The sequence below is a fragment of the Rhinolophus sinicus genome, chromosome 11, assembly GCF_057876585.1.
Source record: "Rhinolophus sinicus isolate RSI-liver-muscle chromosome 11, RSI-T2T, whole genome shotgun sequence".
NCBI classification, from domain to species: Eukaryota; Metazoa; Chordata; class Mammalia; order Chiroptera; family Rhinolophidae; genus Rhinolophus; species Rhinolophus sinicus.
In genome coordinates this window covers 6,378,682-6,390,742 of record NC_142511.1, presented here as the reverse complement: position 1 = coordinate 6,390,742, position 12,061 = coordinate 6,378,682, and the positions used below count along the sequence as shown (strand labels likewise).

Genomic DNA, 12,061 nt, shown 5'->3' with positions numbered 1-12,061 from the left:
CGGGCCGGAGCCCGAGGAAGAGGAAGGGGACGAGGACAACGAGCGACCGGGCGGCGAAGGAGGAGGAGGAGGAGGAGGAGGAAGGGGAGGCCGACCAACAAGATGGCCCCTGCTGCCGGAGCAGCCTCAGCAGCAGCAGGTGGGAGGCCGGAGGCGGCGCTGGCAGTGACGGCCGTGGCCGTGGCCCGGCGGCCTGGGACAGAGTCAGAGTCGACGGTGGTAGCGGCGGCGGCGGCGGCTGCCGCGGCGGTGGCGACGGCCGCGGGGACTCGGAGCTGAGAGGAGCTGCTGCTCGGACCAGCGCGGTGAGCGAGCGGCGGCGGCGTGGGGAGCGGGGCGGCGCGGCCCGGCCTCGGTCGGGAACAATAGGCAGCGGCGGCGGGGAAGGGGCTGTCCTCGCCTGCCCTCCGCTCCTCGGCGGCCGCGTCCGCCCGCCCGCCCGCCGGGCCTCAGGCCCCGCCGGCGGCCGAGGGGCTTGTCAGTGGCCGGCGGCCTTCAGGCCTCAGGCCTCCGCGTGCCGCCTGGAGGGCCTGCCGGGGTGGGGAGGCCGGCCGTGGGGAGATGCGGACGCCGCCCTGGACGAGGGGAGGGCGAGCGCGGCTTCGGCCGGAGGCTTGGGGCCGGCAGGCTGCCCAGCTCCTCTGTGACTCTGAGGGCCCGGGCCGGGAGGCCTCTGCGCCCCGGAAACGCTTTTGGACCCTCAGCTTGTGGGGTGGGGGAGGTGAAGGCGTCTGTAAACAGGCGCCGCCTCTGCCTCCCTCCCCCTCAGGGCAGCTCCTTTCCCCAACCCCTTAGGCGCTCCCCTTCCCCGGAGGAATGGGTTTTACGACGTCTGTTTCCCTGGAGATGGAACGATATAGTCTTTCTTCCTGGCGGCGATAGGCACATTGTGTATGCAGGTGTCTTTTTTTAAAAAATATGTAAGTGCAGAAACAACAAATGCAAGGTAAAAGGTGATTAGCGATGAAGGATGGAGAGGGATGGACGTCTATCTACGGGACGTTCCTCTTTAAACACCTCCCTGGGCATCAGTTCTCTCTAAACATCACTTATGCCCACGTCCCGGGTGAGAGTGGAACAAGGACGCTTTTGGAGCAGTCATCATAACTCTTGACATCCCAGAATAGTCCATGAAACTGGAAACAAAGCCATTTACTGGCAACGCAAAGACAGATTGTAATGTTTGAATAGAACTTTTCTCCAAACGAACCGTTTTGAATTATTAATGTGCCGCATAAGACACAACAACAGCTCGCAACGGACCTCGTGGAGCATTTCTTCAGGAGACAGACGCGGTTCATCTGCAGGCTAGAAGTTCTTGTGTCCTGTCTCATGTTCTTATTTTGTCTTTCAGTAATTTGCCCGAAAATTATGCAAGACCAGCCCTGTCCTCTGAGTTTGAAATTTGGTTTCTGAAGCAGATTTGATAAGGTTTCAAAACTTGATTATATTACAATTTTCAAAAACTGGAAACAACTGTTGTTGTTTTGAATGTTTAAGCTTGTCAAGAGACAGCTGTTCATTATATTTGCCCTACTGTAGTGGTATCTGAAACTTCAACAATTACTATTTCTCCTTAACTTAGTTTTTCAAAGGCACCTACCACGTCCATTTACAAATGATGGGGGGAAAATAATTTAAATTTCTTTTATTCCAGTTTCTACCTAGGTGTGCAGAAATTTATATTAATGTTGTTTGGATGCATCCAAGTAGATTGCTCCACTATTTAACATTCAATTGCATAGTCCTTCTAGTTTGTGTTCTTAAAAAGGAAGATTGACCTGTGCAGAGAAGATGCCAGTTAATATCTTTCACCTGTGTTTAGGGTAAATTTCTCATTGGAATTGCCTATGTCGTAATTCAAAGCATTTTCAGGTTACAGTATATGAAGTTTAATGAGTCCTTAGGTCTTCCACAAGAGTTGACAGTAAATAGACTAGCAATTGAATAAACACGGTGGTTGAACTATCTCATTGTTTAGGAGTAAAGTATAGTGGATGAATATGAATGGCTTTCCTTTTATGCATAGATGTGTCAATGTTTTGACTAAGTGAAGGAAAGAACAACTTTCACATGGCTCTTGTTTATGTGAATTTTCTGGGCATAAGTTTCAGAAAGGACACCTTTCTCTAAGTGCTCAAATCCATGATTTTTTTTAATGCCAAGTTTTGTTAGATCAATACAGAATGCAAGTGAAGTCTATATTGCAACGATTCTGAAATTTATCTGTGACCCTAACATTGCAACAATTGTAGTAACTTATGAATTTGTAAATTGTAAGTCATTAGGGTGCTTTGTTATGGAAAAAAAATCTCTTGTATTATATTATAATCATAAGTTATCATTTGCCTCAGGCCTAATACCATTTTTCTAAAAACAAAGCTTTAAGTGTTAGGTTTTGTGTTTGAAAGTAGATGTTGACGCAACAATTTATGGGTTGAGTCTGGGTCCCTATAGCTGTTTAACATTGAAAAAGTTCTTAGAGAATTCTGTTTTTGTGTCAAAACTGTTCTAAGATGTGATCCCTCAATTTTCATATCATCATTATCAGTGTTTATTCTGATTATTTCAGTTCAGATTTTCTCAAGTAGTGTTTAAGAATTTCCTTCTAAGAAGTTTTGGTACGATAACTTAGGAATCAGATTTGCATTTACTTGATAATATTGAAAGTTAATAAATGTTTGATTCATTTCAAAAGATTTGAAAGTTGTTTTGTTTTTGTTTTGTTTTTTTGTCCATAAAAATATTAGTTTTTCGAAGTATATTTGTTGAATGAGTAAAATGTTCCCATTTAATTCTCCTAGTTAGGCTATAACGTTGGTGGTATCGTTCTCATTTTGTGTATGAAGAATGTGAGGCTAGGAGAAGCTAAGTAAATAGCAAAAAGGCCACACAGTAATTAATAGGTAAAAGAGCTTACTCAAACCCAGGTCCTGTGACAGATTAGATGCTTCACTACTGCTACCATATGTTTCAAGGTTAAACTTTGAAGCATCTAACGTATTGTCATATTCCTTGTTCTGACCATGAACTATGTCTTGTAATCCTGTATTTGCCTTTAGCCCTAATATCCGTTCAAGTATCATTATTTGTACCCTGCCAAATATTCACTTACAAGTTTGAGAAAATATTTATTCATGTGAATTACGAAGGAAACACTTATTTTTGCTTTTAGCAGATCTAAATACTATGAATATAGAAACTCATACCATTTATATACGACAGATTTGTACTATTACTATAATTGTTTCATGGCTTTAATTATGTAAGCAGTTACTAAGTTGTGCCTTTGAAATACTTTATGAGAATTTAAAAATGACGTTAGTAATATTCAGTGATATTAAAGTTGGGTCAGCTAGCATTTGAAATTCTTCAGTTACATTTTTTAAAGTCATAAACCATTTAGAATTCGGCAGCATGTTTTTAATCTCTAGATCATAGGGCTTGAAATGGAGCTTGATAGGATCTAATCAGGCTACTCGTGCATATATCTTGAAAGTGGTTGGCATCCAATAAGATGAAGAATAAGCTGATAAATGATCCTTGTTTGGTGGACACCTTGGAGCAACATGTTCCTTGGCAGGGTGTACTGACCTGGTTTAACTTCGGCCCCGTCAGTGCTCCGGTAGTTCAAGTATTCCTTGGGGTTGGATTCCAGTGGATTTAAATTCTCAGACTGGCCTGCATCAAAATAGTCACAGTAGATTTTGAAATCAGCCTGTTCTGTAGGCTCCTCTTTAAGCTCTCCTCTCTTTTGTTTAATTCTGGAGTCTAGGCTGGATTTGGACTGGCCCCAGAGGTTATGACATAATGTCAATTTTGTCAGGCATTTATACAAAGGAATTTTTCTCACACCAAAGTTTCTTAAGGTAAATTCTATACATTTTCAAGTGCGAAGTTTACTAATCTGAATTAATGTTGCCCTGCATCCCTAAGACAGCTTTAGCATATTTGTTTATATCCATATTGGTCAGACGTGTGCCTGTTTACTTATATGATATTAGACACTTCTTACCAGTTCACGGTGTTTTCCTGCTTGGTTCAGGAAAAGAATTCTAGTACAGATTTTGAGTTTACCTTACATGCACAGTGAAGCTGACTGAAATTGCATTCTGTCTTAGAGGAATAAATGTTTTAAGGTTCATTTGTATTTTTCTTTGAAATTATTTACAAATGTATGTCTGAGCAATATTCTTTTGATGTTTGTCAAGCATTTTAGCACTGATGTCAGCACACTCATTATTGAGCATATATGGTAATAATTTAACTTGTAATTCATTTTAGCTCAAAATCTCTAAGATCTAAATAGCATTTGCACATGGTAATGTTTTTGAAGAGTCCTAAAGAGGTCAATTTTATGTGTGTATCTTAACATAAATTTTTTTCATTGAGATTCAATTCACATAACATAAAATGAATCATTTTAAAATAAACAGTTCAATGGCAGTACGTTCACAATTTTTTGTTTTGCAACTACCACCTCTAATCCCATAACATTTTATCACCCCAAAAGGAAACTGTGCGCATTAAACTCCCCATTCCCTCTCCCCCTAGTCCCGGGGCAACCGCCATTCTAATTTCTGTCTCTGAATTTAACAACATTATTGTGAGGCAAGACCGAGGAAGAGTGCTATGTATAATTGAAATTGCAGAACAAAACTTTGGGGTATGATTGTTAGGAATCAAAAACCACCTCATTCTTTGCATGCTTCTCTAAGCACAGTAGGCACACTGCCAGGGACTCTTGATGGGAGAAAAGTTGGAAGACACAGCAATTTGCAGTTTTAGTTTTGATCACTCCAAAGAAGTTGTACTCTCAGACTCATTTGTATTTCCTCATTGGGTTGAGAGAATTAACAAAATTTCATTGTTACATACAAATGTGAGCAACTAATATTTAGTCTATCTACAATTTGTTTGCCTTTTGGTCTTAATATATACAGAAGCAACGTGGAATATTAACAGACTTCTTTGGACTTATTTGAGGTTATCTTGGGAAACGATTGTTAGATTGAAACTGTGAATCTTATGAATAACTTTATGACTCTTTTGTTTGGCTAATCTCTGAGAATATTTAGAGTTATGATTTACCTGACACTGCTTTTAATCCCTTGTTAAATAAATCTTAGAAACCTTGGTCGTGGCCTCCTATCTGACTCCCTCCAAAAACATAGACAATGTTACAGAAGCAATTGGTTTGAGCCTTTTTAATTGTTTTAGTTGTTTGAGGGAGAAAAATTTTTTTTTTTCTTTCTGGAATAATGTATAATAAAATTGGGCTTTTGTGAAAGTAGAATTGCTTTTAAATTTGAACTTTCAATTTTGAGCTTTGAAAATATCCTTAAATTTAAATTGATACTTCCCTAACTAAACTGAAATCTTAAAATTTATGGTGAGAAGTGAGATACAGATTTCATGTTATGAGTAAAGATTTGTAGTAAGTTACAGGAGAGCTAAGTGGAGAAGAATTTAAATTTTGATATTAATCTCCCCTCTTTTAGGGAAAGTTTAATAAATTTAGTAGTAAGGACAACTTAGAGTGATGAGAAAGAATTATATAAAAATATTTAGAACTCAATGCAGTAAAATTCTGCTTTTTTTTTTAATAGTGACTTTTCCCCCAGGAAAATATAACTGTAAATATATTTCTGTGTTTTTATGTATACCTTATTAAGTTTTGATAGTAATACATTTTGGAAAGCTAGTGACTAATCGTAAAAATAACATTTAAATGGGAGATGTCTAGAAATCTATGCTTGGAAATATGGTTTAGTGGAAGATTTGTAAATAGGATCTTATGTTTTTAGCTTTATTATAGAACAGTATTTCATCTATCCAGGTTCCAGTTTAGAATAAGAAGTAGACAAAACGACCTTTAATTGTCGCAAAATTAATGAACTAAATCATCTGCACAAAGGCATTGGCTTAGAAGTGCTCTTGCTTTGTACGTAATTCTGTGCAGTTTGATGATATGTTTTCTAATCCACAGCAGATTAAAAGGTACAAATTAGATGTGGGAGTACAGTCACTGTTGGTGAGATGGACAGCAAGGGAGGTAACAGGAAAGAAAACCACATTAGCTTGGGGCCATTTAATGTAAGGACAACACCTCATTAGACTCTGAGTATATCGTCAATTAATTAATTGTATTGTGCTATATCACTTATTCAAAAGGTTTAGAGAAGAAGAAGAAAGAAAAAGATCACTCCAGAAATTAGAAGTTCCTGATAATAAATTCATTCTGGGAAAATTAAGTTACGTTTGTAATTTTGGGAATCACAAAAATATGTACAGAGTATATTAGAACATAAACTTTGGAGTCAAATCTAGCTAGGTTCTCATCTTTTATCCCTTAAGTTTTATGATTCTTCATCTCTAAAAACAAATGGTAATACCTTCCTTTAAAGATTGTTTTGAAATTTAAATGAGGTGTAGTATACGTTTAATATAGTACCTGACATCTAGTACCCATTCAGTAAATGTTGTTTTGCTCCTTAAATTCTGTTTAACAAAAATGATTTAGAAAGAGATTCATCTAGAATATTTGAAAAAGTTGTGCTGTAAAATGTTAGTATTCAAGCCACATACAAGCTTTGTATAGTTTACGATGAACTGTGTTGTACCTTCGGGTGGTGGTCGGAAGTGAAATACCATTCTAATTTTCTTCCCACATTAGTCTTTCATTAATATGGACCCGTGCTGTTAAAATACAGATTACTAGCTAACTACATGTGGCTACTTAAATTTAAAATTTTTGATGGACTATATTTTTAGAGTAGTTCTAGGTCTATAGAAAAATTAGGCTGAAAGTACGGAGTTTCCATATACACCTTCTCACAGTTACCTTTGTTAACATCTTATATTAGTGTGGTACGTTTGTTATAACTGATGAACCAATATTGATAGATTATTATTAACTATAGTCCATGGTTTATATTAGGGTTCCCTCTTTGTGTTGTACACTTGTATGGGCAAGATTGTCTTCTTTCACTTAGCAATGTATGTTTAAGTTTCCTCCATGTCTTCGTGGCTTGATAGTGCATTTTACTGCTAAATAATATTCCATTGTACTTCATGTGGATAAATTTAACTTTTAATTAATTAAAACCAAATAAAATTTAAAATTTAGTTCCTCAGTTGCACTAGCCACATTTCAAGAGCTCAATAGCCATATGTGGCCAGTGGCTACTATATTGGAGAACATAGATGGAGAACTCCATCATCTCAGAAAATTCTGTTGAATAGCGCTGATACAAGCTGTTCCCCCAAGGTCCGGTTCTTCATGTATATTCACTCTCACAGAGAATTTACCTATTTACACGGCCTCAAGTTGTCCTCAAGCCTACATTGTCAATGCTTTGTTGCTTAGTCTGTTGGCAGCCCTAAACTTTACATAATTTAAATTCCTTTACTCCCCCAAAGACCCAGCCTTTCCAAATATTGTCCATCATAGTAAGGTTTCCTCAGTTTCCTATCAGAACATCATCTTTTACTGCACTCTTCTTTGTTCCTAAAATCTGGAGTCATGGTTTTCTTTCTTGCTCTAAACATTTTGATTATTTATCAAAGGTATAAAGATCTCTCAGAGCAAATAAATGATAACGTTGAGATTAGAATCTAGATCTCCCTATTTCTGTTCTCTCTTGGGGTCCCCACAAGTTGGGGTTGCTTTTACAATCACTTTTGAAGTTACAGTTGCTTTTAAAGTGGTTACCGGGGGCTATTTGATTATGTACTATGTAATTTAAAATATACTAACCGAAAGTATAGAGGCTGTTGCTACAAATTTAGTAAATAATGGTGTATTCTTTAAACATTTAGAATCTTAAATGAAGAAATTTATATTTAGCATATTTTTCTCTATAATTCATTTATGATGAAATTTCCTTTCCTCCATGTATTATCCATTTTAGATAATAAAAATTAATTGACAGTACTAATATGAATTGGCTGGTAATGATTAGAATTTGAACATTACTGGCACCAAAATTCTCTGTTGGCACTGATTTACATTTGGATTCTATTCAAAATACATTTTGATCTGTTAAATCCAAATTGCTTACCACATGAACTTGTATTTTTCTAAATTCGTTATGTTAAAGTTTCCAAAGCTTGAAAAATGGAGAGCCTCATGTCAGTTTCCTTTGCTTTTTGAGGTAGTCTGTACCTCTACTTTGCTGAAAATAGCCACGGTCTTGATTTGACCGTCTCTATATACAGGCTATGCTTGCTCAAAAGTCCATTTTAGGAGTACTATTCGGCGGTAAGAAAAGATGAAATAGGACCATTTGTGACAACATGGATGGATCTTGAGATTATTATGCTAAGCGAAATAAGTCAGACGGAAAAAGCAGAGAACCATGTGATTTCACTGATATGTGGTATATAAACCAAAAACAACAAAAGAACAAGACAAACAAATGAGAAACAAAAACGGGGATCAACTATATGGTGACGGAAGGAGAACTGACTCTGGGTGGTGAACACACAGTGGGATTTATAGATGATGTAATACAGAATTGTATACCTGAAATCTATGTAACTTTACTAACAGTTGTCACCCAATAAACTTTAATTAAAATAAAAAATAAATTTTAAAAAAGTCCATTTTATTAGAGACATTCTGTTAAAGAGTTTAGTCTTCCATATTTAATTACTGTCCTTTAAAAAAAACCACCTGGATTTTAATCTTCATTTTGAAATGTTTTGCCTGTAATTACTGCTCTTAAAACTCATGTTTTATATGTCAATTTTTACATTAATTACCCCATTGATAGCAGTTTTTGAACTATTTTGATTTAAACTGTCACTCTGCTTGAATCTAGCCTCTTTATTAAAAACTTGAAAAAATACATGTAACTATTTAGAAAAATTGAGTTATAGGTTCTTTGGATTGACTCCATTGATCTGCATCAGTTTTTTCAGAAATGTCATTTTGTTATGTACGTCTGCAGTTAATGAAAACCTGCTCATAAGGGCACAAAAGGTCCTTTCAATTTATTCTCTTTCTACCATATTTCCCCGAAAATAAGACCTAGCAGGACCATCAGCTTTAATGCATCTTTTGGAGAAGAAATTAATATGAGACCCAGTATTGTATTATGTTATATAATATTATATAATACAATACCAGGTCTTACATAAAAACAAGACCGGGTCTTATATAACATAATACAAGACCGGGTCTTATATTAATTTTTACTCCAAAAGACACATTAGAGCTGATGGTCCAGCTAGGTCTTATTTTTGGGGAAACACGGTACCACTATTTTTTTTAAATGTTGGCTTATTGGAATAAAATCCCTAGAATAGAAAACGTGAGATGTAACTCTCTTTAAATGCATTTAAGAGTAACTTAGACTAGCACAAAGCCTTGAACAGGTGATAATCTTATGAAAGCATTACTGAATATTAAAGTGGTAGCACCTGTTCCCCTAACAATTGGCATTCATTAATTCACTGTACTCAGATGTCAAGATAAAACTTGAAGCATCCTGTTAAGTGCATAATGACAAAATGGTGAGTGAGGCGGAGGGGAAAGAAGGGGGAACAATTCCGTCAGGATCTCCACATTTGAGAGAGATTTCAGGTTCAGTTATTGATCATTTTTATTATCTTTTTGTTTTTAAAGACTTTATTTTTTAGAACACTTTTGGATTCGTAGCAGACTTGAGAAGAAGGTACTGAAATTTCCCATATACCCCCTGCACGCACAGGTGCACAGCCTCCCCCATTATCAACATCCCCACCAGAGGGACATTTTACAACTGATGAACCTATGTTGACACTTAAAAGTCGATAGTTTACATTAGAACTCACTCTTCGTGGTGTACATTTTGTGGGTTTGGACAAATGTATAATGACATTTGATAATTGATAATCCATCATTATAGTGTCATACAGAATATTTCATTGCTCTAAAAATCCTCTGTGCTCCGCCTATTCATCCTGTCTCACCATAGCTCCTAGCAACCACTGATCTTTTTTATTGTTTCCATAGTTTTGCCTTTTCCAGAATGTCCAAGAGTTGGAATTGCTAAAAAGAAACTTGCACGGCCAAAAGCTTTTCTAAAAGAAAGGGTCTATTGAGCTACATACTAGCCAGAAAAGGACTAGGTCCTGGGGCATGCAATCTAAATCACCAGCAGCAGGGCTGGATGGAGAAGACAGCGTGTCCACCATCCTGGGATTGACCAGCAGTTTGGGGAAGAAAAATCTAAGTTGTTTTGAAAGAATTACATAGGCTACAGATAAAGGGGATGGGAGAAGGTGAAGTGGGGCTGGTTCTGGGGTAGGTGTGTAGTCCGTACGGAAGAAGAGTTTGCTCTTGAGGATTGGTGGTGGGCAATAGTCTGCACAGTTCACACGTAAGCAAGATGCAGTGGCTGCTGGTGGTTGGCTGTTCAGTCTCTAGATAATTGTGGAAATATGTACCCCTCTTTGGGTTGTTTCCCAATTTTGTAGAGCTTTTTAGGAAAAAATGCTATGAACATTTTTGTATATGTTTTGGTGGACATAAGTAGTCATTTCTTTTGTATAAATACATAGGAGTGGAATTTTGGGGTCATTTTGTTTGGCTTTGTTTGGCCTAAATAGATATTGCCAGTTTTCCAAAGTGAATGTACCAATTTCCAGTGCCATCAGCATTATATGAGACTTTTACTTGCACATATTTTCTTTAATACTTGGTATTGCAGTTTAAAAAAGTCTTTAGCCATTCTGGTAGGTGTAGCTCATTGTCATTTTAATTTAAATTCCCCTCATGAGTAATAATACCCTGTAACTCTTCAATAAGCATATAATATGCTTGTTGGCCATTTGGATATCCTCTTTTGTGAAATGTCTGTTCAAGTCTATTGTCCTTTTTTATTAAGTTGTTTGTCATGGAAGGAAAACAGAGCAGCAGTTGTAAGGATGGTGGAGGAAGATGAGATCAGTTAAAAGGTTACTCTGTGATCCAGGTGAGAGACTAAGCTCCATGAGGGTGGGGACTTCCTTTCATTCAGGCTGGTATCTTCCCATCTCAGGACACTGGCACATAGTAGGTGCTCAAAAAGTGTGTGTGTGTGTATATATATATATATATATATATTTTTTTTTTTTTTTTTTTTTTTTTTTTTAACTGAATGAATGTGGCCCTCAATCAGGGAAGTAGAGATGGAAAGGAAGCTATAGATACAAGAGATAATAAAATGCCTTCACGGGAGTAGAAGAGGATGGAATTAGGGTGAGTACCAGATTACCTGGTATGTACATTGAGTGTCAAATTGGGGATAGTGCTGTCATCAAAGAAATAAATACTACAGAAGGAATTACCAGTTTAAAAATAGGGATAAGTTTAGTTACCGTGTGGACTGGAGCATATTACCCAACATCTGTACTTCAGTTTCCTCAACTCTAAAATTTAGCTGTACTGAGGCCTAATAGGGTCATTGTGAGGCCTAAATGAGATAAAGCATATAAAACGTGGAGAATAGTGTTTGGCACATAGAATGGACTCCAGAAGGTTAGAGATAGAAACAAACAAAATCCGTCTTTATGGAGCTTACATTTTAGTAGTGGTGGGTGTATATATAACAAAATAAGTAAAAACATAGCATATTGGATGGTGAGAAGCATTATGGAGAAAAAGTGAATCGGGAAAGGCATGAACAGCAGTTGTGCATGGTGATAGTGGAATTGAGGTTGAGGGATCATTTTGAATAAGGTGATCAAGTAAGTCACTCCCTAAGGAAATTCACATTATGCCTGTAGGGAAATGGGGCAAAGATTCAGGGTTAGGGAAAGAATGGAATACACTGTCATGATTTTTTTTTTAAGATAAAGCAGAGCTCCCTATTTTTACCAAATAGAGTGTAATATTAGGTTTATCTGTTTTATTGTGTAGCCCACAGCAGTTACTTACCTCAACCTTTTATCCCCTCCTCCCAGCATCTCTCTCTCTCTGTCTGTCTCTCTCCCCCTCTCCCCCTCCCTCTCTCCATCTCTCTCTCCCTCTCCCCTTCTCCCTCTCTCTCCCTCCCTCCCCGCCTCCCTCCTCTCCCCCCCCCCCAAGCCTAAG

General features: G+C 37.8%; 1 protein-coding gene across 3 annotated transcripts in view; it reads left to right on the top strand.

The window, feature by feature from the left end:
• The first annotated feature begins 11 nt into the window (after positions 1–11).
• Positions 12–12,061, top strand: part of RC3H1 (ring finger and CCCH-type domains 1) — a 61,837-nt gene continuing 49,787 nt past the window's right edge. For 2 of the 3 annotated variants that reach the window (XM_019725730.3, XM_019725570.3), the window contains exon 1: positions 12–305. The gene's annotated coding sequence lies outside the window, so the exon portion shown is untranslated. The remainder of the gene's footprint in view (positions 306–12,061) is intronic. The other variant, XM_019725644.3, reaches the window with a different exon arrangement.